Source organism: Microtus oregoni, unplaced genomic scaffold (assembly GCF_018167655.1).
Source record: "Microtus oregoni isolate MIOR12 unplaced genomic scaffold, Mior012 000016F_ref0000370, whole genome shotgun sequence".
Classification (NCBI taxonomy): Eukaryota; Metazoa; Chordata; class Mammalia; order Rodentia; family Cricetidae; genus Microtus; species Microtus oregoni.
This window is the reverse complement of record NW_024543075.1, coordinates 35,831,816-35,859,315: the sequence shown is the minus strand read 5'-3', so window position 1 is coordinate 35,859,315 and position 27,500 is coordinate 35,831,816. Positions and strand designations below refer to the sequence as shown.

At 42.9% G+C, this 27,500-nt stretch overlaps 1 protein-coding gene across 7 annotated transcripts in view; it reads right to left on the bottom strand.

Moving 5' to 3' along the window:
- Dennd2b (DENN domain containing 2B) overlaps positions 1-27,500 on the bottom strand; it is a 192,526-nt gene that overhangs the window by 93,113 nt on the left and 71,913 nt on the right. For 2 of the 7 annotated variants that reach the window (XM_041666228.1, XM_041666233.1), the window contains exon 2: positions 12,487-12,572. The exons of 1 other annotated variant lie outside the window; for it this stretch is intronic. The gene's annotated coding sequence lies outside the window, so the exon portion shown is untranslated. Of the gene's footprint in view, positions 1-11,741; positions 12,015-12,486; positions 12,573-27,500 lie in introns of those variants that run through there. 4 more of the 7 variants (XM_041666231.1, XM_041666234.1, XM_041666230.1 and 1 more) reach the window with 3 other exon arrangements.

Genomic DNA, 27,500 nt, shown 5'->3' with positions numbered 1-27,500 from the left:
TGCCACACATCCCAAACCCCTGCCCCATTTTTAATTTGATTGACAGTCTTGGTAGTTAACATCATAATCATTTCAGAGAAAGTTGAAAATACTCCACTCAACTCCACAAATATTCAAAACTTCCAATGACTGAAAGGAGAACGTAGTCATCAAGAAAACATACAACTCTGAGCAGGGACATCATTAAATGTTTCAGGTTCCTGAGAAAAAACACATTTTGGGTATGTCAGTCAGAATGGGGTGTAGTGAGAGCACATGCTTTGGTTCACACAGACTTAGATCCAGAGTTAAAGCGAGTTAGTGACTCTGAGTTCCTGGAGACATCAGAATATCACAAATTTACTCAGAGATTATCATGAGGATTTACTAAAATGACAAATAAAAGTGCCTGCCATAATAATACATTACTAATAAAATAACATAAACCTAAAATCTTTGGAAAATTGTGAACACATATTGTTTGACCCTAAGAATGTATCCACTCAGTTTCTGCTAGCTAAGCTTGTTGACGTCCATCCCTACTCCAGACCGCTTCTTCTCCTTTCTCTTTTTCTTGATTCCTCTTCATTAGATTCACTGCTACTCTTAGCTAGCCAGCCCTGCAAAGTTTCCACATCTTACTGCAAAGTGGGTGACACATCTAAATGTGTACCTCTCACATTGGGTTTTCAAGCCCCTGACAATGGCCATTCGGATCAATCCCAACTGGCATTGGCCAACAGCCTGAATCACTGGGTCCTACACTCCAACCATATTTACTCAGCCCATGAAGCTATCTCAAACTCTGAGTTTTGACTTTGTAGTTTCTTCCTTCGGGAAGGGACTTCTCCAAGTCCGCATATTTTTGGCTTCTCTTTACCTTAGAGGTCACAGCTTAAACCTCATTCTCTGAGAACCCTTTTCTGACCTCTCCAGTCCACATTAACCCCTCTCAAATCATCATCATCTCCTCTTTATCCCATGTACTGATCAGTTTATTTGTTTACTGAATCCTCTCTACAATAAGCTCCATGAAAAAGACTTTTACTATCTACGTCATCTCTACATCCCTAACATACAGTATGGTAGCTGGAACAAAATGGATACTCAGTAATATTTGTTAAGGCTGGAAGGAAGATTATTAGACAAAGCACCTGCTGTACATGAGTGAGAACCTGAATTCAAATCCCCAGGTTCCACGTAAAAAAATCAGACACAGAAGTGTGCACCTGTAATCCAAGTGTTCCTTACATCAAGACAGGAGGAGGAGGAGACAGGTGAATCACCCCACAGAAGCTGCCGAGCCAGTTCGCCTAGCATATGCAGAGGCAAATAGATTAGACTCACTGATTCAACTAACACATTCTTACATTTTCTCTGTCTGTGCCTGTGTATCTCTCTGTGTCTCTCTTTGCCTCTCTTACACACACACATACAAAACTCCATAAAGATTAACTAAACAGCTGTTAAATGAATGAAGCATGGTGGCACACACCTGTAATCCCAGCACTGGGGAGGTGCAGACAGGAGAATTTCAAGTTCCGGGCCAGCCTTAGCTATATTAGTAAAACAGCCTCTCTTTATTTTCGTCTCAAATAAATAGTTATTGGATAAATAAAAAGTAAATTCCATTTCTGACATGTGAGGCAGAGGTAAGCCCTGCCCTTCTTTCTCTTGACCAATGACTAACAGTAGAGGATGGCCCCCAAGGAAGAGATATAGATGAGGAAGATAAAAGGCTGAATGTCGACCCCTGGGAAACACCCATAAATAAAGTCAGCCCAGCTCCCCCGCTGAAAAACATTAAATGCTGCTAGGAGCTCAGGAGGTTCCTAGTCCCGGGCATGCTCAGCCTTGAACTTCTTCCAGTGAGCCACATTGACTTCTGACCTTAAGTTTTGCAGCTGAAAGCAAGTCTTGACAGTACTGCTTTTGAACCTCACCAAGATTTGCCCAATAGCTGTACATTACGAGATGGGGGGAGGGAGGCTTAAAATTCCACTAAATGTGATTTAAATACACAAAATTTCCCATTTGTTTTCTTTTTAACTCGATCCCTATCCACTTTGGGCTAATTTAGAATTAATCAAACCCTTCTTTCCCCACTATACTCACAGTTGGCTCTCAGAAACCATAAGGTAACAGCTGGGCAGCAACAACCCCAGGCAGCAATGAATACTCACACTTGGAAGAAAGGACCCTAGTCCACTTAGGTCTAAAACCATAGAGTGAGTCACAAGCGGGTGGGGAAAAAGATAAAGAAAAGCACTTTCTCCCCAGAATTCAAAGTTTAATTCCTCTGAACAGAGCTGGCTGAGTTCATCAATTCGAGGCTGCACACCAAGGTCATGGCCCCTGCCAAGATCACGTCAACTGTCTAGGTGCTTTCCTGTCACTCTCACACACCTCTTCCCTACAGCTTCCAGGGTCAGTCATATTCTTTTGTTTCCTTTCTCTATCTGCATTCCTTTTTCTCAAGTCTCAAAATCTATATGCACATGGCTCTGACCCACTTGTCCCCAAACCCTTGAAAATGAGTTTCATCCGTGGTTCCAGCACTCCACAGGCTTCATTTTTTTAATTATTCCAGCAGAACAAGGTAAGTCTTAAGTAGCCAATGGAGAAGGGAGAAAGTCTGGTGTTAAATTTGTGCCAAAGAAACTTTCTGCCAACAAAGAGTAGGAGCCATGATTTTGCTGAGTATCAAGAATGAGGTTCTGAGAATACTATGGGCTACTGGACCCTGAACCTCACTAGCCTCTGAGAGCCTTCAGAAGTAACTGTAGAATATTTGGCCCTCCTCTGCAAAGTGTGGTTTTCTAGAGAGGAACAACCACCTTATTAAGTTAAAAGCAGTCTTATTTAAGAAGAACATCTGTGTGGCACCTACTCCCAGGTACTCCCCAGTCTGCTCCCCTGCCTGAGTTCAGCGGACCCATTAACTGGCATGGCTGGAATGAACTTTCCAGGCGATATTCCAGCAGGAGATAACAACAAAGCTTTGGTAGCACTGGAAGGAGATTTGAGGGACTTAAAACACACTGCTAAATTTGGCAGCAAAAGTTCCTGTTTCTTGCAGCTGGGAAAAGGAAATCTCTTTATAATTACACTGTAGATAATGGGCTATTCTTTTCTTTCTTTTTTTTTTTTTTTTTTTAAGACACAGATTAGAACCTCCCTATCCAGGTCTCCCACTACCAAGAGTGGTCAGTGCTGGGCAAGTGGCACCTATGGGTGGAATCAACAAGTTTCTTGGGAAGGAAAAGTGCCAGGGTTTGTCCTGATGCCATTTACTGTCTCAGTCATAGCCACTTGCTCAGATATCTGGCACTTTTCAATGCCTAGATCTCACCACCTCTGTCTCTACTCTCCATCAGCTCTCCCACTTCCCATCCTGCTCCTTTATACAGGGCTATGTCATGTCCCCACCCCAATGTCATATATGTGCTAGCCCTCGCAGAGGATCTTCTCAGCCTGGAAAGTTCTTTGGTTTGGCCAGATTCCCCCACTTGACATATTTGTTTGTTTTGATTTGAAGGAGTGTCTTACAATATAGCCAGGCTAGCTTCAAACCCCTACCTCAGTCTCTCAAGTACTGAGATTACATGCCCCACCACCCATCAACCCCTGCTTTGGTTTATATATTCCCCCCCCCTCCTTCCTTTCTCCGAGACAAGAGTTTCTCCATGTAGCAGTCTGGCTGTCCTGGAACTGGCTTTATAGACCAGGCTGGCCTCGAACTCACAGAGATTCACCTGCCTCTGCCTTCTAAGTGCTGGGATTAAAGCCATGCACCACTACCACCCAACTGTATTTCTCTTTTCTTAAGACAGAGTCTCTATGTGGCCCTGGCTGGCCTGGAATTTGCTGATAATGCTGGTCTCAAATTTACAGAGATGCCTGCTTATATCTCCCCAGTGATGGTACTAAAGGCTTGCACCACCACATCAGATTATGTATTTCTTTACCAAAAGCAAAATACAAAAGTTCTGATCTGTTGCTCATCAGGGAACTCTTTAAAGTGCCCTTGATGTAAAGAAAGTGGATATCACAAAACCTGCAGATTAGTCACAAATATTGCTTGGAGTGATAAATACAAAAATAGCTAATGTTTTGTTCAGCAACAAGGTAGGACTAATTATGCTTTTACATGTAGGCTTCATTACAACACTCTCACATAAGTCTTTTACTGACTCAGTTTGAGAGAACAGAAAGGCTGTGGACAAGCTAGGCAAGATATCACAAAGAACCATGAATGTGGCTGAATTACCAGGTATTTGGAATTCAGTATGACTGGAGTCCAGGTTCCAACCATCATTCTGGTTGTATGGCTCTTTCTCTAACACATGCTATGTTTTTTGTCACCAACTGGTCACTCAAATGCTGACAGAGAGTCCTTCAGACACTACTAAAGTTTCTCCTTTTTCTCGAAGATTGATTCATTCTTCAGAGCAAATCAAAAGTTGGTACTTGAAACACCTACTGATGAAAATATTACCAGCAGCCGGGCGGTGGTGGCGCACGCCTTTAATCCCAGCACTCGGGAGGCAGAGGCAGGCGGATCTCTGTGAGTTCGAGACCAGCCTGGTCTACAAGAGCTAGTTCCAGGACAGGCTCCAAAACCACAGAGAAACCCTGTCTCGAAAAACCAAAAAAAAAAAAAAAAAAAAAATATTACCAGCAGCACCAAGCAAACTCACATCTTTCTTACTAACTGGCAGGCTTCCTGCTTACTCTCTGCAATTGCTGCAAGCACTTATGTACCTTCTGAACATGAGAACAAGATTCCCAACTCCAAGTTTTAGGAACTAAGTAAAAACACTTAGAATCCAGTTGATGGGGGGAAGGGATATGATATAGAGTTAAATACTTTGCATTGGTATGAATACTAGTCTGTGGATATTTAAGGCTGATTTTGTTACACTGTGTATATGTATTTCTGCCCTTGTTTAAGATATTATGTTTGTGCAGTTCATTTAAAAATGTAATGTATAGTTAAGAAATATAGATTAATATATAGTTATATATAATAATCAAACTTTTAATTATGTTAGTTAGGTTTTCTAGATATAGAGAGATATATTTCAGTTAGGTAAATATTCTTCAACACTTCAAAGACCTACAGAAGATGGTATTTAAAATGTTTTAAGAACTTAGACTTTCCTCAACAGTGAAACATGTCTGCTTCTGGCAGTACTAATCTACTTCAAGAGGATGATGGGCAGCAAAGAGGCTCCCCCTATGGAGTTTGCTAGCCATTTGGACAAGAAATTGCTCTTCCCTGGACCACTTGATGGTATGCTGTATGAATTGGACATGTAGGACCCACAGAAAAATGACTGCTAAACTTTCCAAAAGACAGGATGGTCCTTTAGGGTTCCTGCTTCACAGAAGAAACTGCAAGACATTCTGCAGGATATAGAAGAAAGCAACTTTGCCATTACAAGGCAGAATAGATCTTCAAATCTCCTGCTTCATGAAAAAGTCTTTTGGCCTGTAGGCTGAAGATAGATGCCCCAACATTACAGAAGAACTTGGGGTGATTGTCCAGGCAGCAAGATGTCTCTGTCGATTCTAGTTTTGAAAGTTGCTTACAATGCACTTCCCGTTTACTTAGATAATATTATATCCTTCTGGTGTCTTTAAAGAGTTGAAGACAGACAGTTATAGTTTTCCTTAGCTATGATAAAGGATAAATTATATATAAAACTTTAGACTCACAAAGGATAGACGATGGAGTACTTTCCTTAATTCACCAAATGTAACTAGATTAAAAATTGTAACTATAATTCTTGCTTGATAACTATTTTGTATATGTAATTTTACTATGTTAAAGTTAAAACCTTCCTTTTCATTTAGACAGAAAAGGGGAGATGATGTGGGATGTCCTTCTGTATATGTATTGCTTTTATTGGATAATGAATAAAGCTGTTTCAGTCAATGGCTTGGTAGAGTAAAATCAGGTGGGAAATCCAAACAGAGATATATAGAGAGAGTAGGCAGAGTCAAAGAGATGTCATGTAGCTGCCGAAGGAAAAGGATCCAGAACATTTCCAGTAAGCCACAGCCTTGTGGCAATACACAGATTAGGAGAAATGGGTTAATTCAAGATGCAAGAGCTAGCTAGAAATATGCCTGAGTCATTGGTCAAACAGTGTTGTAATTTAAAAAAAATCCAGTTAATGGGCTTAAAAGTTATTCAAATAATTTAAAAGTATAAACTATACTTATGTTGGTCATTTGGGGAAATAAAATATACACTTAATTTTGTAGAATTTCAGAGCATCTATCTGGGAAACCAACACTGGCATTTAACAAGTCAAAATGTCAATGAGAACTCTTAATTCATCCCTTCTGCTTTCTAGAAGAGGAAACTGAAAGCCAGCTATCAGATAGGGCCAGAACTAAAACTCAGATATGCCAACTACCAGGCCAATGCATTCTTCTGCCATGTGTCAGTGGAAATGATCATAAAGAAAGGTCACCAACAGCAACAGCTGACATTTATTGGCCAGAACTATAACACTTATAAAAATGCTTTGAGATGAGTAAGATTACCCAAATTTACCTGTGATTACAGAGATAACTTTCCAGAAGTCCAAAGAGAGTAGTAAAAAGAGTCATACTACAACCTCCATCTCTCGCGTACCCCATCTCATCTCACCCCCCCCCCCACTGTACCACTCTAATCCCTCAACCCACCCTAACTCCCCTACTCCAACTTATACCACCCTTACCCCAAGCTGGCTGCAAAGCCTCCCCTACAAGTTGGGTTTGGTAGAATACATGATTTGTATTTGGAGAGGTAAGGAGGGCTGGGCTCAAACCTGTGTCAGAAAGACAGGAGGGAGGGCAGGCTGCAAGGGGACTCCAATAAGAATCCAAGGAAGACCTGAGGAGCCCTGCCTGAGCTGGCCAGCAGAAAGGAGACAGGCAAAAGCAATTCTGAAAAGATCATTCCTGTGTAACAAGCAGGAAGGATCCACCAGAGCTGTTTTAAGACAGAACTACATGCTCACTGAGTCACACACACACACACACACACACACACACACTCAAAATGATATATGAAATGTGTGCGCATGTGTGTGTGTATATATATAATGTAATATATATATATATATATATATATATATGAAGACCTCCTTGGCCAGACTTTCTCTTAACCCACTGCTGCTGCTGAGAACTACTCTATTTTCAGCCCCTTTGTTCAGGGCCTGTTGCTTCTAGATCTTTCTCCCATAGCCCTCAGTTTATCTTTTTTTTTTTCATATTCAAACAGTCCCAAATTCACAGACAAACCTTCAGCCACAGCAGGCCTTGCAGAAGAAGAAACTGAAGTGATTTTGATGTGAGATTCCCCTCTGTATGCTGTGAATATGATTGGTTAATAAAGAAAGCTGGCCTGAGCCTATGGCAGGGTGGAGCAGAGGTAAGAGGGGAAGATGGAACTGAATGCTGGGAGAAAGAAGGGTGGAGTCAGGAGAAGCCATGAAGCCCTGCTGGAGCCAGACAAAACTTTAGCCACTCCTTTAAGAGAGGTTTTCCTGACTCAGTGGCAGCAGAAAAAAGCCGGCTTTCTGGGCCATGCTGCCAGCGCAACCTCTGGCTCTTTCAGGAGATGGTGCATTTGAATGGGGTTTGTGAGCAACGTGCTATGGCTTCCTTGGTGGCAGCATGTACCAGCTGTGTGCCTAGAGATGGGGCATTGTACGTGGCTCTCTGAGGCAGTGAGCAGCTCCACCATGCTGGGCTAGGTGGGGCAAGCAGAGAGTGCCGTATTTCCCCTAGCAATGGCACAGCTTAAGTTTTTAAGAAGCACTTAGCATTTTAAGAAGCCCTCCTGGACAGTAAAGAATTACAGATACACAACAGGTCAGATTCAGACATAAAAGACCTATAAATGGGTCACAGTGTTGGATAAATGTACGTGGGCTTGGGAGAGAGAAGGAAAAAAAAGTAGAGCTAATGGACCAAGCAGTGATTTAATTAATACAGTTTCTGTGTGATTATTTTGGGGCTAAGTGGCCAGGAATGACTAAGCAGTCTTCTCACTACATGGCTTCAAGAGAAGCCCATAGAAACAGGCTTTGAAGCAGCTTTGTACTCTAATTGCATGTAATTTGCCCTTTCACAGGGACAATCTGAGAGAGGCCCAAATATTCAGTTATTGTAATCATTTCAGCAGGCCCCACAACAGTGTATGCATTATATCAGAGCCAAAAAAAAGTAAGAGAAGGAATCATTATAGAAACTCTTCAATACAGTAGTCAAGGCTCACTGAACACCTCTTCTCCCTACAAAACAAAACAATACCACACAGATGTTTTCTAGGGTCCCAGGTTAGAAAAAGACTCTGGGATTTCTCTAATCAACTCAGTGTTATACAGAATGACAACATATCCCCCTAAAACAGACACTACTTATTCAAACAGAGGATCACTGTGCTTCCCCTCTAGCAGAAAGAGATGCCCCTTTCTCCCTTCCTCTAACAGAAGTCACATTAATGCAAGCTTTCCCACAGGCTTTGAAGAGAAATCTGCCTATTATATTACGCCAGATGGCCAATGCAGCCCCTCATGCCCTCTAAAACAAGGTCCCTGTAACTCAAAGAACTCAATTATCTGTAGCTTCTTCCCCCAGGCCCCAAGCCAACATGGAGGCACAAAAGGGAAGTTGAGCCAGGTTCTAGGAGGCTTCTGCTAGCCTCAGAACTGTGTTACCTTTGCTTGGTTGCCTTAGCAAACTTTCTTGGATGTAGCAGTGAAAATCTGAAGTTGCTAGGATGAATGACAGCTAAGAGCCCAGTTTCCAACAGGTACTCAGGCCTATTTCCCTCAGAGGCCAGTTCACCTGCCCAAAGTGGTTCTGAGTGTCAGATGCAGGGGAAGTCAGGGCATGTCTCTGAATTGCAGATCACCAGTGATGCCATGATACTTGAAGTCTGCTGCCTCCCCAAAGCTGTTCTCCCAGCCCAGGGAAAGGGGCAGGCCAGCAGAACTAAAGATGCCCTTGGCCTTGTTCTCCAAAGATTTCCAAGTTCCAAGTTCCTTGGTGACTGATTATCCTTTCTGGAGTTTGGGAGTCTTGAGGGAAAGTATACAGGAAGGGGAGCAGAGGAAGGGGGAGAGAGGGAGGAGAACAGGAATGTTACTGTTTAATCCTTAAGGAACATAGAGGGATCCAATCTGTGACTCAGCTCTGGGAAGCTGAAGGACTGGGAAGAAAGGAACAGCTGCAGTACAATTTAAGCTATGCACAACTTCTTCTGCCTGGGAGGCCACAACAACGTGTCCAATCTAAACTCTTCTTTGCAACTTCACCTTGAAGCCTGAGAAGCCACCTAGGAGAGCTACATTGTTTGATTCAAGAAAAAAAAAAAAAAGAACTTGTTCTATGCCTGTTCTCCCCAGATGCCATGCCAAGTCATAGCTGGCAGGTATTCCCCTATCTTACAATAAAGGCTGAAGGTATTAGTGGAGTAACCTAGTATGCCATGTACCCTATAGGCTCACTGAAGACAGAGGAAAACCTAGGACATCCTTGCTTGGTGTTTCCCTACCCTTCTACTTCATTCCTTGGCACAATTCCAGGACATAACAAGTTTCTGCCCCTGGAATTCCCACTTCCTTTTTTTTTCTTCCCCTGAGCCATAGCCTTACAAGCTACTTAAAGAGCTGCCTGGCTCCGTATGAGGCTTTCTGAGCAGTAACATTTCCTACCAGTTACAAGCCTACCTTTCAAACCCAGAGCTGAAGAGACTGGCCCCTCTGCCCACTCAAGACAGTTTTCCCAGAGAAGCCCAGAGGGACCAGGGTCTGTCTTACAACCACTAAAATGTGTGATGCCACCACTGTGTGACGCTGTGAACGTGGATTGGAAAAGAGAAAGGTCTCTTGGGACTCCTCTCTACACTAAACCTCCAGGAAGCTCTGTCTCTCGAGTGTCTCTAAAGGATCATTTGTGCGGCCCAAAGTCTACCATGAGCATCACCTTTCATTTCCTTAAACGTCTCAAAGAAGACTTGTGAGCTTTTTCTCACTGCAATTTCCTAATGCATCTGAGTAAAAAGTGCATTATAAATAAGGGAGCCAGAAGAAAGAGGCTAAGTGACTTTCCAGAGAAGTCAGACCATTCCTCAAGCTTCATTCTCTATCATAATACATAATATAGACTTGTTTACAACTAACTGCTTTCATGGAAGCCATTCCATTTGCTTTCTCTCAACAACAGTATAGTTGTTACCATTATTTCCATCTCACTGCTAATAATCTGAAGTTCCTATTAGCTAAGGGCTTCCCAGCGAGCAGCAGACCCTCACAGGTACCATCATCAGACGCAGACATCTGTTCATCACAATTCCACCTTTAATCCCAGCCCACAGGCCACAGTCCTCCAAGCAAAGGATCTCTAGAGAAGGCAGAATTAACTTTGGAAGTAGCCTACCCGAGGTCCAGGGGCCACGCAGTTCACACTGGCAGTCCCTCGGGTCCCAACACTGGTGCATACAGTGTTGCACACACACACGGGTAACCAGCCAGAGTCAGGGCTACAGAGCCAGTGCTTGTACTGGCAAGCTGACCCGAAGTTAATCAGAAGGCCCCCTCATTGTTTGCTAGGACACAAAAGGCACACTGTTCAGAAAGTTCAAGAAGGAAAAACCAAAGAGCCAGGAACAACAGCTGTTCCCTGGCCCCACTGAGAAACCAAAAGCTTCTACAAAGTTCCCTGAGGCCAGAGTAAGCTGAAGTAGAAGTACATCTCCTGAGGGGTTTCCTGCAGGGAGGGTCTGCAGCACTTATCCTCCTCTTAACATTACAGATGACCTAGCTACTTCATCACCTATAGAACAACCTTTCTGGGTTTCCTTTCCCGCGCCACACAGAGTTCACCACATGTCACTCCTCTTCATGTCGCTAGGTCAGAACAAGGTTTTTTTTGTTTTTGTTTTTTTTTTTTTCCTGAAATTTAGGACAAGGCATATACAATGTGGACAGTACGTGCCCTGGGATTTGGTTAAAATATGAGCCAAAGGGATGATCCAGCAGAAGCATAGTCCCTCATAGTTCCTAGCAGCTGCAGCACTAAGAGAGCCCTCTGCAACATTTGGACTAGACAGATATCTGCAAGTCCCCAAACCCCAAGGAAGTCCCCTCTTCCACAACTCAAGAAAATCTGTAATGAGCATCATTAAGGGGAGGGGGCATTTCCTGTTTCTAAAACTACTTCATAAAGAGTGCAAGGCTCCAGCTCAGACACTGCTGAGATAGTCTGTCTCTCTGTCCTGCTAACTGCTCCTGGGAGACTTGGAACTCGCTGCAGACTCGTCACTGAGCCTCATTATTAGCTCATCCTATTGCTGCCGTTACAGGTGAGACACAGTGGCATGGGGACTACAGGGCAGACAGCACTGGTAGAGCCAACCGAGCGGCTCACAAGTTTTCATGTAAGAACTACAGCAGTGCTGCGGTGATGAGAATTCATTTTCCTTTAGAAGCCTTTCTGTGAAAATATCCAGTGGCTCCGTGCTAAATAAAAACAGAGCAAAGCCTGAAGAGCTATGATTCAGCCAGAGTGAGATTAACTAGATTCGCAAAGTCAAGAAAACTGGCTGTCTCCCTCCTCCTCCTCCCAGAGCTAATAGGATCCAACTGTTGGAACATGACATCATTTTCGACCCCCAAACCTTGAGTGAAGAGCACAGACACAGGCCTGCCACAAACAGCCCAAGACTCAGAGCAAGAGACTCAGAGTGCCCTTACCTGGTAGTCAGGGTGATTTCTTGCCCACTCCATTCTCCGCAGAGGCTGGCTCACACACACCACAGTCACTTAGGGAGCCCAGGACCCCCAGATCCACCGGCTTAAGCTCCAGAACCTGCTGCGAGCTTCCCACAAACTCCTTCCTCTGACCTTTCAAGACACTCCTTCCAGCCAAGTGAGCAGAGCTAGCGCAGCCAGCCAGTCAGGCCGGTTGTCATGGAGACCCTGTCCTCTTAGGCTGTACACAGGCTTGCTCTCCCTCAACCCGGAACCCTGGGCGCTAGCACGCGCACGTACATGCGTGCGCGCACTTACACATATTCCCTGAGTTCTAGATGGCCTCGAAACAGCACTGTCTTTTGATCCGCTCAGTGTAAGCATGCATTCCACTCCTCCTACCTCCCTTCCCGTCAACCAGGAGCCCAGGACTGTTCCTGGGAACTTGCTGCAACAACCCGGACGGGAGAAGGGAGAGGACAGTGAGTGGACTTTTTTTTTTCTCCCCTCTAGTGTCTCAGTTTTTATAACTCGGAAGAATCCCTGCCAAGGGGGAGGGAGCTAGCTGAAGACTTGGAGGGGAAGCAAGCTCTTCCTCTGGATCCTACAGCAGTAGCTGAATGCGAAGGAGGGACACTGATGCATGGTGCCTCTACTTGTTTGTTCGCTTAGGGATTTTCCGGCAGCAACTGGGGCGGAAATACCTCTCACATCCCAGAAGCTGGCCTGAACAGGCCTCTCAGGTTACCTTGTTGCCTGTTCAGGTCGTGGAGATGGCTTTAACCAATACAGGATCCCATGGTACTAGTGCAGAGCCTAAGCAGTCTCGTCTTCCTGCAATCGAGAAGAAACAAACTAGATCAGGACTAGGAAGAACTCTGGGCAAGTCTACAGTCACAACCAGGGCATCAGAGACAATACCAACAGCCTCCTCACCGCCCAACACAAGAGCCGTCCAAGTCCAGGCCTCGGGTAAGCAGCTGTACCAGTGTCAGCACAGGACCTGGGACACAGAGGCTCTTTTAGCACCCCCCCCCCCCCCCCCCCAGTGTATACTCTTCCTTGGACACTGCTTAACACTGTCTTAGATAATTATTTTGTTTGATCCTCTTAACTGTTTGAAACACACTGGTCAGATAGGTTAGCTACCATTTAACAGATGGGATCATTGAGGCCCAGAGAGATCTGATATCTGACCTACAGTTACATAATTAGTCAGGAAAAGAACTAAGAGTAGAGAGCAATCAAGGGTCTCCTAAAGTTATAGACTTTGCTATAAAAAGTACAAGGAAACCTGATCTTGAAAACCAGACAGTTTTCTGATAACCACAAGTATGAGCTTCCAAGGGAAAGTGGAGACTTTTTCTGAGTCCTCGTGAGGTAAATCTATTGGCCACCCCTCTAGCCTGAAGACTCAATGGCAAAGAACATCTATGATATGCAGAATACCTGCTGCAAATCAGAGAGAAACTTCCCTGCCCTACCACCACTTGCTACCATACATCTTCCCAAGTCTGGTTCATTTGTTATCTCTCCAATGAAGGAGGCCTGAAAGTTAGAACTGTGTTATTACACTAAGTTAACAAATTTTAAAGACTATCAAAAGCAAAGATAAAATTATTTGCTCCCATTTACTGAACCAGAAAATAACAGATCCAAAAACAGTGTCCAAGCCTTTCAACTCTCCAGCATACATTAAGTAGAAGAGTTGCCAAGAACACTTGAGCAGAAATCACAAGACCTTGACAATGTCTGACCTCATCACCAACTGGACACCTGCCACTGAGCCAGCTTCCTGACCTTATAGTTTCTACACATACATCTTATCACTGGGGTAGTGGGGTGGGAGGTACCAAGACGCTATTCTCGTTAAAATCCTCAAATCAGGCACTCACATAAGAACTTCACTCATAGCCTGAAATGGTTAATACCCCTCGACCACCAGATAATAAATATATTTTCAGATAGAATTATTTGGAATTGGTAAATGGATTGCATGTGGGAAGGTAAGGAGGCTGATGAGGATAAAGACAATGAGGCCCAAGGAGAACATTTTCCAGTGTTCAAAATAACACTAGGGAGGTCCTGATGGAATCCTTAATGCACATCCCTTACAGAATTCCTTGTGATTCTGATTCACCTTCAGCATACTACAAAATTCTCAAAACCAGATTTTGGTTGGCCTGAATTTAAATCATAAATACATGCAGAAGATTATGTAGGAAACATGTCACAAAACCCAAGAAGAAATGACAGATCCTAAGTGGCCATGGGCCCCAGAATCCCAAATCTGCAAAAGAAGAAAAGCATCACCAAATGTCAGCTTCTCTTTCCTCTTAGACACAACAAGCATCTCTCTGCTTTTCTTCTGAACCCAAAGAATGCACATTTGCCTTGTCTCCAAACCCAGATGAGGCAAGCTTACCTCTTTTTACAATGAGATAAAATTCATGGTATAATAGTAATACCAACTAAATTTTATTGGGACCCTACTGCATGCCAGGCATACTTTTAAACAGCACTAGTCAAGCTACTGAAGCAGAAACACAGTCACAGAGGTAATCCAAACTTTAAAAGCCCTAAAAGCAAACACACAACGCAAGCCATGCTCCCCCTAGTGGCACACTGGAGTTACAGGGGTGCCTTGTCCTCAGAAGGAAGAGACAAAGTTAGGGCCTGAACGTGGGGAGACCAGAACCCTTGATTCAGTGATGTTGCTGTATATAAGTTCCTAGAATTGGACAGAAGCAAGACCAGCTAACTTCCTCTGCTGCCTCTGCACGACTGGCTCCAGATCGGGCCAGCTTGACTTCTCCTGAAGGAGGGGGATTTTACAGACCCATGGTTTCTGCCAGGAATGGTGGGATCAGGCTTGTAATACCAGCTACTCAGAAGGCAGAGGCAAGAGAACTGCAATGTCAAGGCCTGCCTGGAATACAGAGCAAATCCAAGTATAGTCTAAGCAATTCACTGAAAACTTGTCTCAAAAAATAAGAGCTATGGGGATGGGAGAGATGGCTCTGTGGTTAAGAGCTTTAGCAGAGGAACTAGATTTGGTTCCCAGCACCCATGTGATAGCTTACAATCATCCACAACTCCAGTTCTAGGAGATCTGATACCCTCCTTCTGATGTCTCTGGACACCCGGCACACACATTTTGCACAAACACACACACAGGCAAATACACATAAATCTTTTTTTTTTTGGGGGGGGGGGTTGAGACAGGGTTTCTCTGTAGCTTTGGAGCCTGTCCTGGAACTAGCTCTTGTAGACCAGGCTGGCCTCGAACTCACAGAGATCCACCTGCCTCTGCCTCCCGAGTGCTGGGATTAAAGGCGTGCACCACCACCCCCTGGCCACATAAATCTTTTTTAAAAAATTAAAATAAGGACCAGTGTGATGGTTCAGCAGGTAATGGAACTTCTCACCAAACCTACTAACTTAAGTTCAATCCCTGGGACCTATACGGTGGAAAGAGAAAAGTGACTTCTGAAGTTGTCTTTATATATGGGTAAGTGCACATCATGACATGCACTTACCCATATACATACCCCCCCCACACACATACAAATAAATGTAATATTTTCAATAAAATACAAATAAAGTGTTTGGAAGAAAGCTCAACAGAACAGCACTTGCCAGACACATAAAGGCTCTAGATTTAATCCTACCACTACGGGGGAAAAGAATACACATACATGAGCCAGAAGCATGGGAGACATCTCCAGTCTCTTTCTCTTCCCACTGCAATCCTTTTCCAACTCCAAAATAATTCTACTTAAAAACTTCCTATCTGTCTCCCTTCTCTCCACTCCCATTGCTACTTATCCTGCCTGCTAATTACTGCAGAAACTTAACTACCCTAGCTAGCTTCAACTCTTGCCCTCACCAAAAATAATGAAAACTCAAACTCAGTTTCTCATAAAAACACTCAACAATTAACATAGCAACCTTCTTTTGCAATCGGGTGGAGGTTTCTCCAAACACATCAAGCAAATCATCAGTCTAACAGCAAATGTATGCCCTCCCCTATGATTCTGACACTTCCCTAGGGACCACCAAACCCATGAAGCTTGATGAGACTTGCTCTCTATCACTTTAGATACCAATTGCTAGAATCATTGTTTTGTCTGTGCTTCTGACAAAACATGTATAAATCTAAATCAGAATTTCCAAAACTACATCCTTGGCTTTAATGAATTTGCTAGTGATAGGTTAGCCATAAAACTTCAAGAAACACTTAGACCTACTAGTTTATTATAAACAGTATTGCAGATGAAAGAGAAGCATAGGGTTGGGTATGGGGAGTGTGCAGGGCTTCCAAGTCCTCTCGACAAATGTAAGTGTTCAGCTCCACTACAGCTCTCAAAACCCAGTCCTCTGGGGTTTTATGAAAGATTCAGCATATATAATGTCATTAGATTGTGTCATTAGTCACTGGTAACAAACTTAACTTTCACCCACATCCCCCTTTCTCGGGAGTAAGGCCAAAAGTTACAGCCTTCTAAACATAAGCAGTCTTTATCTTGAGGACATCCAGGAGTCCTCAGTCACCAAGCATTTAAAAAAAAAAAAACAGAAAAAAAAAGATATATCCTGCTTTGGAGATTCCAAAGGATTTTAGGAGTTGTCTGCCAGGAAACAGGAGGAAGACCAAATATACATTCCACAGCATCACGCCCTCACAAATCCATTCTCCACACAGCTGTCTGAAGCCCCTTTTGACACAGGATCATGTCATTTCCTGCCTAACACACTTCATTGCTTTCCAGAGCACTCAGGATGAAATCTAGGTTCTAACCAAGACCTACAAGGACCGAGCATGATCCTTCTCTTCCCTTCTCTCAGCATACTTCCTCCTTCCCCTCTGAGCACAGGATATGTTAGTTCACTGAAAATGTCACATATGTTTTTCCAGGCTGTCTAGCTTAGCCTGGGACCCCACCCCCAGTCTTTGCTCAGATGACCCTTATCTTGCCTCAACATGACTGTCATCTCCTGACTTCCACAGTCCTCCAAGTCTAAACACAGCTCCTTCAGCTCCTTGTACTTCAAGAAGCACTCATTTTCCTTCAAAGCACTCATTAGGATTTGTAATTGTGCTTTTATGCAGTTATTTGCTTAATATGAGAGTGGGAACCTAGATTATTCTCCTACCACAGTCCCTGTACTTGACAAACGGCCCAGCACAGAACAGGCGCTCAAAAGTCAGCTTCAGAATCAGTGTGTAAAAACTCTTCCTATTCCATGTCACTCGTTGCATTTTGTCTAGACTTACAAACTATAATTATATTTCTTTTCCCTCATATGCCTTGCCTATGGGCTTAACCAAAAGTTCCTGTCAAGTCTCCCCATGGTTTGTTTCCCAGAACTTTCCTGGTAAGGTCAATCTTCTAGGGATCACTCTAGGGTTTTATAGCTCCTCTCATTACTGAAGTGCCCACTCATAGGCTCTCCATTACCACTGTATCTCTGCCAAGCCATGTAAGCTGCATGAATGGTGCAGTTCTTAAAACAGCAAATTCTCTGGGATCAGCTTTATCCAGAGACCAAACACTGTCTTCTCCCTTCCACTGTGTAGGCTTACCATGCAGATAAAAATATAATTTCTGAATATATTTAGCCAAGGACAAAACTGCAAACTTACTTAAAACACAAGGGGATGTTGTTATTGCTGTTGTTGTTTTTGTAATCTGATTGTACAATCCTCAAGCATGAACTTTGTGACCTAAAGTCATGTCAGGATGTCAAAAGATTGGACACTGAAAAAATATGTATATGCATATGTATGTATAGATATATATTTATGTACTATTATAGTTTGAAGACATGAAATGTAAGTTTGAAGCAGGAAATTCTGTCACTAAAAAGAAATTTATTAAAAACTGTTGTGTGGGGATGGGGGACTTGCAGAGATGGCTGAGCAGTTAAGAGCATATATTGGCCAGGTGGTGGTGCGAACGTCTTTAATCCCAGGACTCAGGAGGCAGAGGCAGGCAGATCTCTGTGAGTTCGAGGCCAGCCTGGTCTACAAGAGCTAGTTCCAGGACAGGCTCCAAAGCTACAGAGGAAACCCTGTCTCGAAAAACAACCAAACAAACAAACAAAAGCCATATATGCTCTTCCATAGGACCAAAGTTTGGTTTCCAGCATCCAAATCAAGTGACTCACAACCCTCTGTTACTCAAGTTCCATGGGAGCCAACACATCTGGCCTCCATGGAAACCTGTACATACATGTACATACTACTCCTATACAGGGGTACACATAACTAAAAATAAAAACAAATTTTTTAAAAAAGAAAGAAAATTACTGTATAAGAAAAAAATAATTAATTATTAAATAAAAGCAACAACTAATTGTATGATTGGATCTATTGTCTGTTACAAGATAACACTGTGTCCAAAATATGAATTTCTATCTCATATATTTTCACTCAACAGTTAACAGTGAAGGATCAATGTATCTCCAAGTCATACCTCCCGTGCTGCCTCCACCCTACTGTGGGCATAACCACAGCACACCATGACACTACATATAATTGGTTCTTTAAGACTGCCCACACCTTTCTCTCCCACTCTCTATCGCTCATGGTGTTACTTCACCTGGCTGCCTTTCCTTCCCACGCTCACAAAAACACTACTGCCTTCAAGGCCCACCTCAAGGACACCTCCTTTGTGAAATGATTCTCCATCACTGATGTGGGAAGTCCTTCTGTGTATGTGTTGCTTTTATTGATTAATAAAGAAGCTGCCTTGGCCTGTGATAGGGCAGAGTAGAGCTAGGCAGGGAAAACTAAACTGAATGATGGGAGAAAGAAGGCGGAGTCGGAGGGACGCCATGTAGCCACCAGAGGGGAAAGATGCAAAGCTAAACCTCATAGTAAAATATAAAATAATGGAAATGGGTTAATTCTAGATGTTAGAGCTAGCTAGCAATACACTTAAGTGACTGGCCAAGCAGTGATTTAAATAATATAGTTTCTGTGTGATCATTTCGGGAGTCTGGGCAGCCAGGAAACAAACAGGCAGCCTCCTATTATACATCTCTCAGCAGAATTTGTCTCTGCGGGCCCACAGCAACCTAGGGATGCCTATCCTATGTTATATGTAGCACTTTATCATCATGACCTGCGCACCTGTCTCCACACAGGTGCAAGGACTTTAGCAGCTCCCTCATCGTGGCAATCAATGTGTGAGGGATGAATGGAAAAATGTAAAGACTCGCCAGATAAGCAAAAGGAAGCAGCGTTCTGCACAGCAATGAATTTTAGATGAGCCTACCCTGTACAAAGAGAATACATATGCACCTATACTTTATAGAGGATATGATAGTTAGAATCTATATTGGGTCACTAATGTATAGCATTTTCTTTTATCTCTCTTTGCATTTATTTGTTTTTACTTTTTGTTTACATATTTATTTTTAAAATTATTTATGAATGTTTTGCATGCACATATGTCTGTGCACCATGTGCCTGTAGAGGCCAGAAGAGGCTATCAAATGTCCTGTGAACCACCCTATGAGTACCAGGAATAGGACTCAAGTCTTCAGCAAGAGTAGCTAGTGTACTTAACCACTGAACCATCTCTCCAGTCACTATGTTTTCTTGTGGGTCAGTTCTCTTCTTTTACCATGAGAATCCTAGGAATTGAACTATGGTCATCAGGCTTGGCGGCAAGCACCTTCATTTGTTAAGCCATCTTGCTAGCCCCAATATTTTCTTATCTCTTTAAAGACAAAAATGGCTGCAATTCCCAGCAGAGTCTTTAAAGGGATTTATGTTCTTCCTTTTCTCCTAATGATTATCAGTGTGGAAGGCTAGGGGGCTGTAGTTGAATGGTAGTGTGATCACCTATCATTTGTGAGGACCTAAGTTCAATTCCCAGTATTTCCAAAAGGAAAAACGAAAAGCAAGACACAATGTACTACGAGAGGGGAAAGTAAAGGCATAAAGAATACACCGAGTTTGCTGGACTTGTAAATTCCTAAGCAAGTCCTTGTCTCCCAGAGGGATACTGCTTTTGCTTCCACATAGTAAGCAAACTCTGGGATCCTACTAGGCACTCATATGCTCACACTTGTGTGTGCTCTCTGTTTCTCTTCTCTCTGTGTATGCTCACATCAATGTGGGTGTGTACAAGGGGAAGCATGCAAGTGTGGGTAGTAATCAGGAGTCATCAGGCTTCTTAAATCACTCTCCATTTTATTTGTTTGTTTGTTTGTTTTGGAGGCAGTCTTTCACTGAACTTGGAGTTCAGTGATTCTGCCCCTTGTCTGCCCGTCTCTACCTTACAGCACTGGGATTACCAATCTGTGTTCCTGCACTTCTACATGTTGGACTCTAGCATCCAAACACCGAGAAAGAGTCGCCCCCAGAGACCACCACACACACCACAGCTGATGCAAAAGCATGAGGATTTTATTAATTCTGTCATGACAGGGTCCCCCAGCATTCGGGAAGCCGAAGGACCTCGAATAGCTGGTACAGTCTACTTTTAAAGGGGCCACAGAAGCAAGGGGGGTTGTTCTTTGACTATTCTGATTGGCTTATTCGAAAGGGCTATTACCAATAATTGACTGGAGAGCTGTTGCCAGATCAGATGAGGTAAGAGGCCATTTTGACCCCGTTTCCCAGGGGACCGAACCAAAACATACGTATATGGGTAATTGTTCAGGAACTGAGTACGTGCGAGTGTAGCTGTTAGGTCCTTGGTTCCCAGGGGAGGAGGGGAAGCACTATGGCACAGAGGCTGAGAGGATTCAGAATTGTCAAAAATGGCTTCAGGATTGTCTTAAAGTCTTACATACATGGATGTTGGGGAACTGAACTCAGCTCTCACGTGGACACAGCAAGCACTTTACTGAGCCATCTCCCTAACTCCAAATGTTAGCTTAAGTGTCTGCTGCAGTCATTCATCACCTCATCAGTGCACTTTCTGAGAAAAGAAGCAGCAACATTTCTCACTTTCAGGAAGTACAGATTCTTTTTTTTGGGGGGGGGTATGTGTAATTTCTTTTTTCTTTTTTTTTGCGGGGAGGGTAGTACAGATTCTGTTCAACCCTTTTAGTACAGTACCTGGAATTCTTGGGTCATTTGCCTACATACAGAAGACTATCACCAATGAAAAGCAACCTTTCCTGGAGAAAAAGATGGACAATTCATGGTCTCCAGGAGGCTGGAGAGAGAATGTGCCAAACGCAGAAAGGGAAATGAAGAAATAGACTGGGAAATGGATGACAGAAGAGTGAGGGTCTGTAGACTCTCTCCTCGGCCATCACCTTCAAACAAAGCTGCCTTTACAGAACAGAGAGCTGAGCTGGGTGATGATGACACTCGCCTTTAATCCTAGCACTTTGGAAGCAAAGGCAGGAGGGTCTCTCAGAGTTCAAGGCCAGCCTGGTCTACAGAACAAATTCTAGGAAAGCCAAGGATACACAGGAAACCCTGTCTCTAAAAACAACAACAACAACAAAAGGACAGAGAGCTATGTAGTGATATTTCATTTGTATTTTAATAAATAAAGTTTTCTTGAAGATCAGAGAGTAAAACACCCCACTGGTCAGCCTTACAGACCAGGCAGTAGTGACACACACCTTTAATCCCAGTAGTCACACTAGTTTGCCATAGAAACTGGGCAGTAGTGGTGCACGTCTTGAATCCCAGCACTAGAGAGGCCTCCCCAGGGATGGCAATTCCAGTCCTCCTCTGCATGGAAGCCACATCTGGCAGGACCCTAGTATGCTGGTGACTAAGACACATATTTTGCTTGCACAGCCTTCTTAAGAAAACAGAGAAATAACTACTCTATGCTCCAGGCCTGTTATTTCATATCAGGAAGTTCTCCCACATTCAGGCTCCTGCCTAGTCCTCTAGCTATTCATTCTACTTCACCCCAGCTCAAGACTTATTCTGAACCACTAAAGTGTGGGACTCATAATGACTGTGGGTATCACAGATGTGGTGAAGCGTTGTGTAGGGTTGAGCCTACCTTCCTTCAATCTCTCCCTTCTACTATGTACTGCCAGCTTTCCAGTCGCATGGGGTTCACCTCTCCCTGGCTCACAATACCCAATACAAATGAAGCTCTAGTTTCAGATCCTCAGAGAGCGAGGCATACAATGGCTTGATCCAGTCTCTTAGGATATATGTTACAGTGTTCCTATACAAGTTAACATGATGAAAGCTCTCAAATCCTCAACCCCTGTTCCCTCACTAAGTCTGAGCATTTTATCACCGGGCCACCTAAATACAGGCTCAGAAACATGGAAGTTATATTCCAGACCCTCCTAAAGATGGCATTTTTTCCATTCCAGAATTGCCTTTTCAGGCTGACTTAACTTAGAACTGAGCTCAACCAAGCTCTCAACTCATCATGATTGAAGTTTCAGGGGAAAGGAGAATACAAAAGTGAGTGAATGTGTGTGTATGTGTCTTTATGTGTGCCTGTGTGTATATTTATGTGTGCCTTTTGTGTGTGTTGTGTGTGTTTATGTATATTTGTATTTATGTGTGTGCTTATGTATGTCTACATGTGTGAGACACTGTTGTTTGCTACGACATACTCCAGGCTAGCTGAGCCCCCAAGCTTCTGAGGTTCCTGCTGTCTTCACCTCTCATCTCACAATAAAAGTATTAGGATTAGAGGTGTGTACTACAGCATCTAGCTTTACACGGGTTCTGGGGATTTGAACTCAGATCCTAATGCTTGCATGCTAAGTGCTTTACTCACTGAGCCTTCTTAGTCTTTTTTGTTTGTTTGGCTTTGTTTTTGGTTTTGCGAGACAGGGTTTCTCTGTAGCTTTGGAGCCTGTCTTGGCACTCACTCTGGAAATCAGGTTGGCCTCAAACTCACAGAGATCCACTTGCCTCTGCCTTCCGAATGCTGGGATTAAAGGCGTGCGCCATCATTGCCCAGCTCCTTCTTAGTCTTTAAACTGCATTCTTAACCAACAAAGCACATGGAACCTGGGAAAGACGTGCTCCCCAAAATAAAATCTGGACAAGGTTATGGAACTGTAACTCCATACTGCCACATCCTCTATCCTATCTTGATGAGTTTCCTAGCTGCACTGGGTTCTCAACTCAGTACTATTGGGACCACTTTTTACTCATTTTTGAGTGCTTATGTTTACTCTACATATAGAAAGATCTCAAGATTTGGTTCCAACTGTGTCTCACTGCCTTGTGTTTTAGTGCACTGCTTGGTCTCATTCTCCCAATAACTCCTAGAATTCTTTAGAACAAGAATAATACCTTAACTCTCAATCCCATATTCAAAAATGTCAGCCTCTTGCCAGTAACCTGCCTCCTTGATCACAAATGCTTTAAGACACTCTTAACAAGGGCCTGGGAAAGAATGTTAAGTCATCAAGTCAGTTGCATAATCTCTATCCCTGTGAAGAGTTCTAGACATGAACTGCACTACCATGACAGCCTCTACAATCTTCCACTTAGAACTTGGCAGGTAGGCAAGTTAAAAGCCCTACCTACACTCTAGATTAGGCTTTTGAGTTCTATTACTTTCTTTCCTCCCACAAAGCTACTGATCATTTTTTCACATTTTTAATTATATATAATCTCTTCTAAAAGAGACCACTCATTCATTTCTGAGTGTTTGTGTTTACTGTGTGTAGAAAGTTCTTACGATTTGGTTCCTAGTATACACGTCAGCCCACAACACTCTGCAATACCAGGTCCAGGATATCTGAAACTGTCTTCTAATCTCCTCAGGTTACACGAATGTAGTGCACAGACATACATCCAGGCAAACAAATATATAAAATAAAAATAAGTAAGCCCAGCATGATAGCACACACTTTTAATTCTAGCGCTTGTGAAGCAGAAGAAGGCAGATTTCTCTGAGTTTGAGGTCAGACTGGTCAACATGGTGAATTCCAGAATAGCCAGGAATATGTATCATTTTAAAGGAAAGAAAAATAGCCTCTCTATATATGTTTGTGATATATACTACGGCATACAAATTGTACACATATTCAAACACACACAGACCAAAGAATTCTAAAAACAGAGTTCATATGGATTTTAATTCCTCTTATCTTGTAAATAAAATAGAAATATACAGACAGACAGGCAAATGATAAGACTGGTAACTCGGGACAGCTGGGCCTGAGCAAGGCTGCAAATGGGTATGTATCAAACAGGAAAAGGTCTGAGCTCCTAAAAGATTGAAGACTCCTAGCAGCTTTATCATGTGTATTAGTCTGCATGTACTGAAACATCCTGGCACCCAGGGATAACCCCATTTAATTGCTGTGTATGGTCCTTCTCACATGCTAGTACATTTAATTGCTGTGTATGGTCCTTCTCACATGCTAGTACATTCAGTTCGCTAGTACTTTACGGGGACTTCTGCATCTATGTGCATCAGGAATCTGGCCTGTAATATTCTCTTCTTTTCTTGTTCTAGATACTCACACTCATCATTTTAAACGAATGATTTAGACAACACACACACACACATATATGCCAAAGTACATAGGAAAAATAATACACTAAAGAGTTTTTAAAAATCCTTCAGGCGCCCTCCTCTGGCGTGTGGGCATACATGGAGGCAGAATGTTGTATACATAATAAATAAATAAATCTTTAAAAAAAAATAAATCCTTCATAAACTAGCTACAGGTTATATATAATAGGATGAAATAGATAATGTATAATTTTATGCTTATACTTTCGAAAGACTTGTAGCTGAGTATGATGGTGCACACCTGTAAACCAAGCACTCAAGGCAGAGGCAGGAGGATTAAGAAATTCAGGTCATGCTCAGGTACAAACTGAGTTTAAGGCTAGCCTGTGTTATATGAAACCCTATCTTAAAAAGGGAAAAAAAGGTTTTTTTACTCACATGACAGCAAGATGAAGTTGGTACAAGTAAAAAGACAAAAAAAAAAACAGTTTAACAGAAGGCAACTGGTGAGTTGGAAGTTTAAATGGCTAAAATATAGGGACCAGATTAAATGCAATCTAGGATCCAGGCAACACAAGAATTTCTCAGGGCTGGGGATGTAATTCAGTGGTAGAGTGCTTGCTTAGCATGCATAAGGTCTTGGGTTTGATCACCAAACAACAACACAACAAAAATAAGTATTTCAAGAGCTGGGCCTGGTAGTGTACACATACAGTCCAGCACTTGGGAGGCTAAGAAAGGACCTTAAAGTCTGGACCAGCCTGGGCTACATTTATGATCGTTTCTAAAAACAAACAAACAAACAAACAAACAAAAAGTTTCTATGCTGTCAAGGTAGTACAAGTAGGAAACTGACTCTCACAAACTGTTCTCTGACCACCATAGACAGGCAGTGGCAGTGTGCATGCACACATACAGACATGCATACACATACACATATTTCTCTCTCTCTCTCTCTCTATATATATATATAAATATATATATATATATGATGTGGGAGTGTCATATATCAATCTGTTGATTTCATTGGTTAATAAACAAACTGCTTGGCCTCATAGCTTAGAACATAGGTGGGTGGAGTAAACAGAACAGAATGCTGGGAGGAAGAGGAAGTGAGCGGAGAGACTCGACAGCTCTCCTCTCGGGAGCAGACGCCTCAGAGAGACGCCATGCTCCCGGCTCCTGGGCAGACACACGTGATGAAGCTCCGACCCAGGATGGACGTAGGCTAGAATCTTCCCGGTAAGCGCACCTTGCTGTGCTACATAGAATATTAGAAATGGGCTAGTCCAGGTGTGAGAGTTAGCCTAGAAGAGGCTAGATAGAAATGGGCCAAGCAGTGATTAAATGAATACAGTTTGTGTGTTGTTATTTTGGAGCATAAGCTAGCCATGTGGGCAGCCGGGGTGCTGGGGACGCAGCCCCGCCGCTCCTATTTCAACATATATATATTATATATATATAGTTATATATATATAATATATAATATATATATTATATATAGTTATATATAATTATATATATATAATATATATATAATTTTTTTTTCCCCGAGACAGGGTTTCTCTGTATCTTTGGAGCCTGTCCTGGAACTAGCTCTTGTAGACCAGGCTGGCCTCGAACTCACAGAGATCCACCTGCCTCTGCCTCCCTAGTGCTGGGATTAAAGGCATGCGCCACCACCACCCGGCCACATTTTTCTCTTTAATATGTATGAGTGTTTTGCCTACATGTGTATCTGCAAATACGTGCATGTCTGATGCCTTTGTAAGCCACAAGAGGGTGTTGAATCCCTTGGGACTGTTATTACAGATGGGTGTAAGCTGAACCAGGACCCTCTAAAAATGCAGCCAGTGCTCTTAACTGCTATGCTGTCTCTCTGACCTATCTTAACTGCTACACTATCTTACTGGCAGCCAGTAAATGTAATTTTTAAAGTGTTTCTAAGAGACATCATATTTTGTGCCTAGGGATAAATAGAACTTTGAATAACCTAAGGGCAAATACATGAAGGAGAAAATCAAGACAGCAGAGTCCCTCACACAGAGAAGTACAATAACATGTCTGGTTTGTAAATCCTGAAAAGCAAGAAGGCAGAGAACCACTTCTATCCCTGAGCAGTTGTCTCAGGAAAAACTCAAAATATAATGAGATAAAAACCTCTTCCAAAATCAGGGGAAGCCTGATCTTGCCTGATGGGTCGACTGTTCCTTCTGCTACTCCCATGCCTCCCAACTGGGGCTCTGACCTTCCACACTTTATCAAGGGCATTGAGCTGCTCAAGAATCTGAACAATTCATACCATTGTCTCTTCAAACCATGGTTCACCATGGTTACTGAATCACAAAGTGATATTTTTAACTATCAGAGAGAATTCTTGTGGATCTTTAACCTTCTATACCAAGCTGTCATCCGATAGCTGTCTGTGAGCAAGGACTGGGGTCTGAATGTGAGTCTGAAACATTAGATGGTAGGAATGTGGCACCGCAGCCTCTACAGCATCATCTGGATTGTACAAACCAACTTATCTCCCAGAAGCAGAGCGCAAAATGCCTGTAAAGACTCGGGAAGAGAGAGGAGCAAAAGGTACCTCAAAGGCCAGTTTTTATCCTGGGAATGTAGTGATATTTCATTTGTATTTTAATAAATAAAGTTTACTTGAAGACCAGAACACAAACAGCCACACTTGTCAGTCACACAGGTCAGGCAGTGGTTGCACACACCTATAATCCCAGCACTAGAGAAGAATATAAGGAAGGATGAGACAGGAACTAGCTCTCTTTCAGTCTGAAGATTTCATAGGAGGTAAGAGCTCTCTAGTGGCTTGGCTGCTTTGCTTCTCTGATCTTCAGGTTGAACCCCAATATCTGTCCCTTGCTTTTTATTATTCGCCTTACATGGGAACATGGGAGACAGCTCTGGTTTGCAGATGAATGCTGTACTATAAATGTCACTGTACTATAGCAGAAAAATGATGTTTTTTTTTAAATACCATCTCAACCATTTTATTTCTTTTTAACTTTTATTTTATGTGCATTGGTGTGAAGGTGTCAGATCCCCTGCAACTGGATCTTCGGACAGTTGTGAGCTGCCATGTGGGTGCTGGGAAACGAACCCGGGTCCTCTGGAAGAACGTTCAGTGCTCTTAACCACTGAGCCATCTCTCCAGCCCCAAAATGATATGTTTTATTTTGACTTTTGTTATTGTTGTACTGAGACAGGGTCTTCACTGTGTAGAGCTGGCTGACCTGGAACTCTCTATGTAGGCCAAGCTGGCCTCAAACTTACAGAAACCCGCCTGCCTCACAAGTGCTAAGATTAAAGCATACCC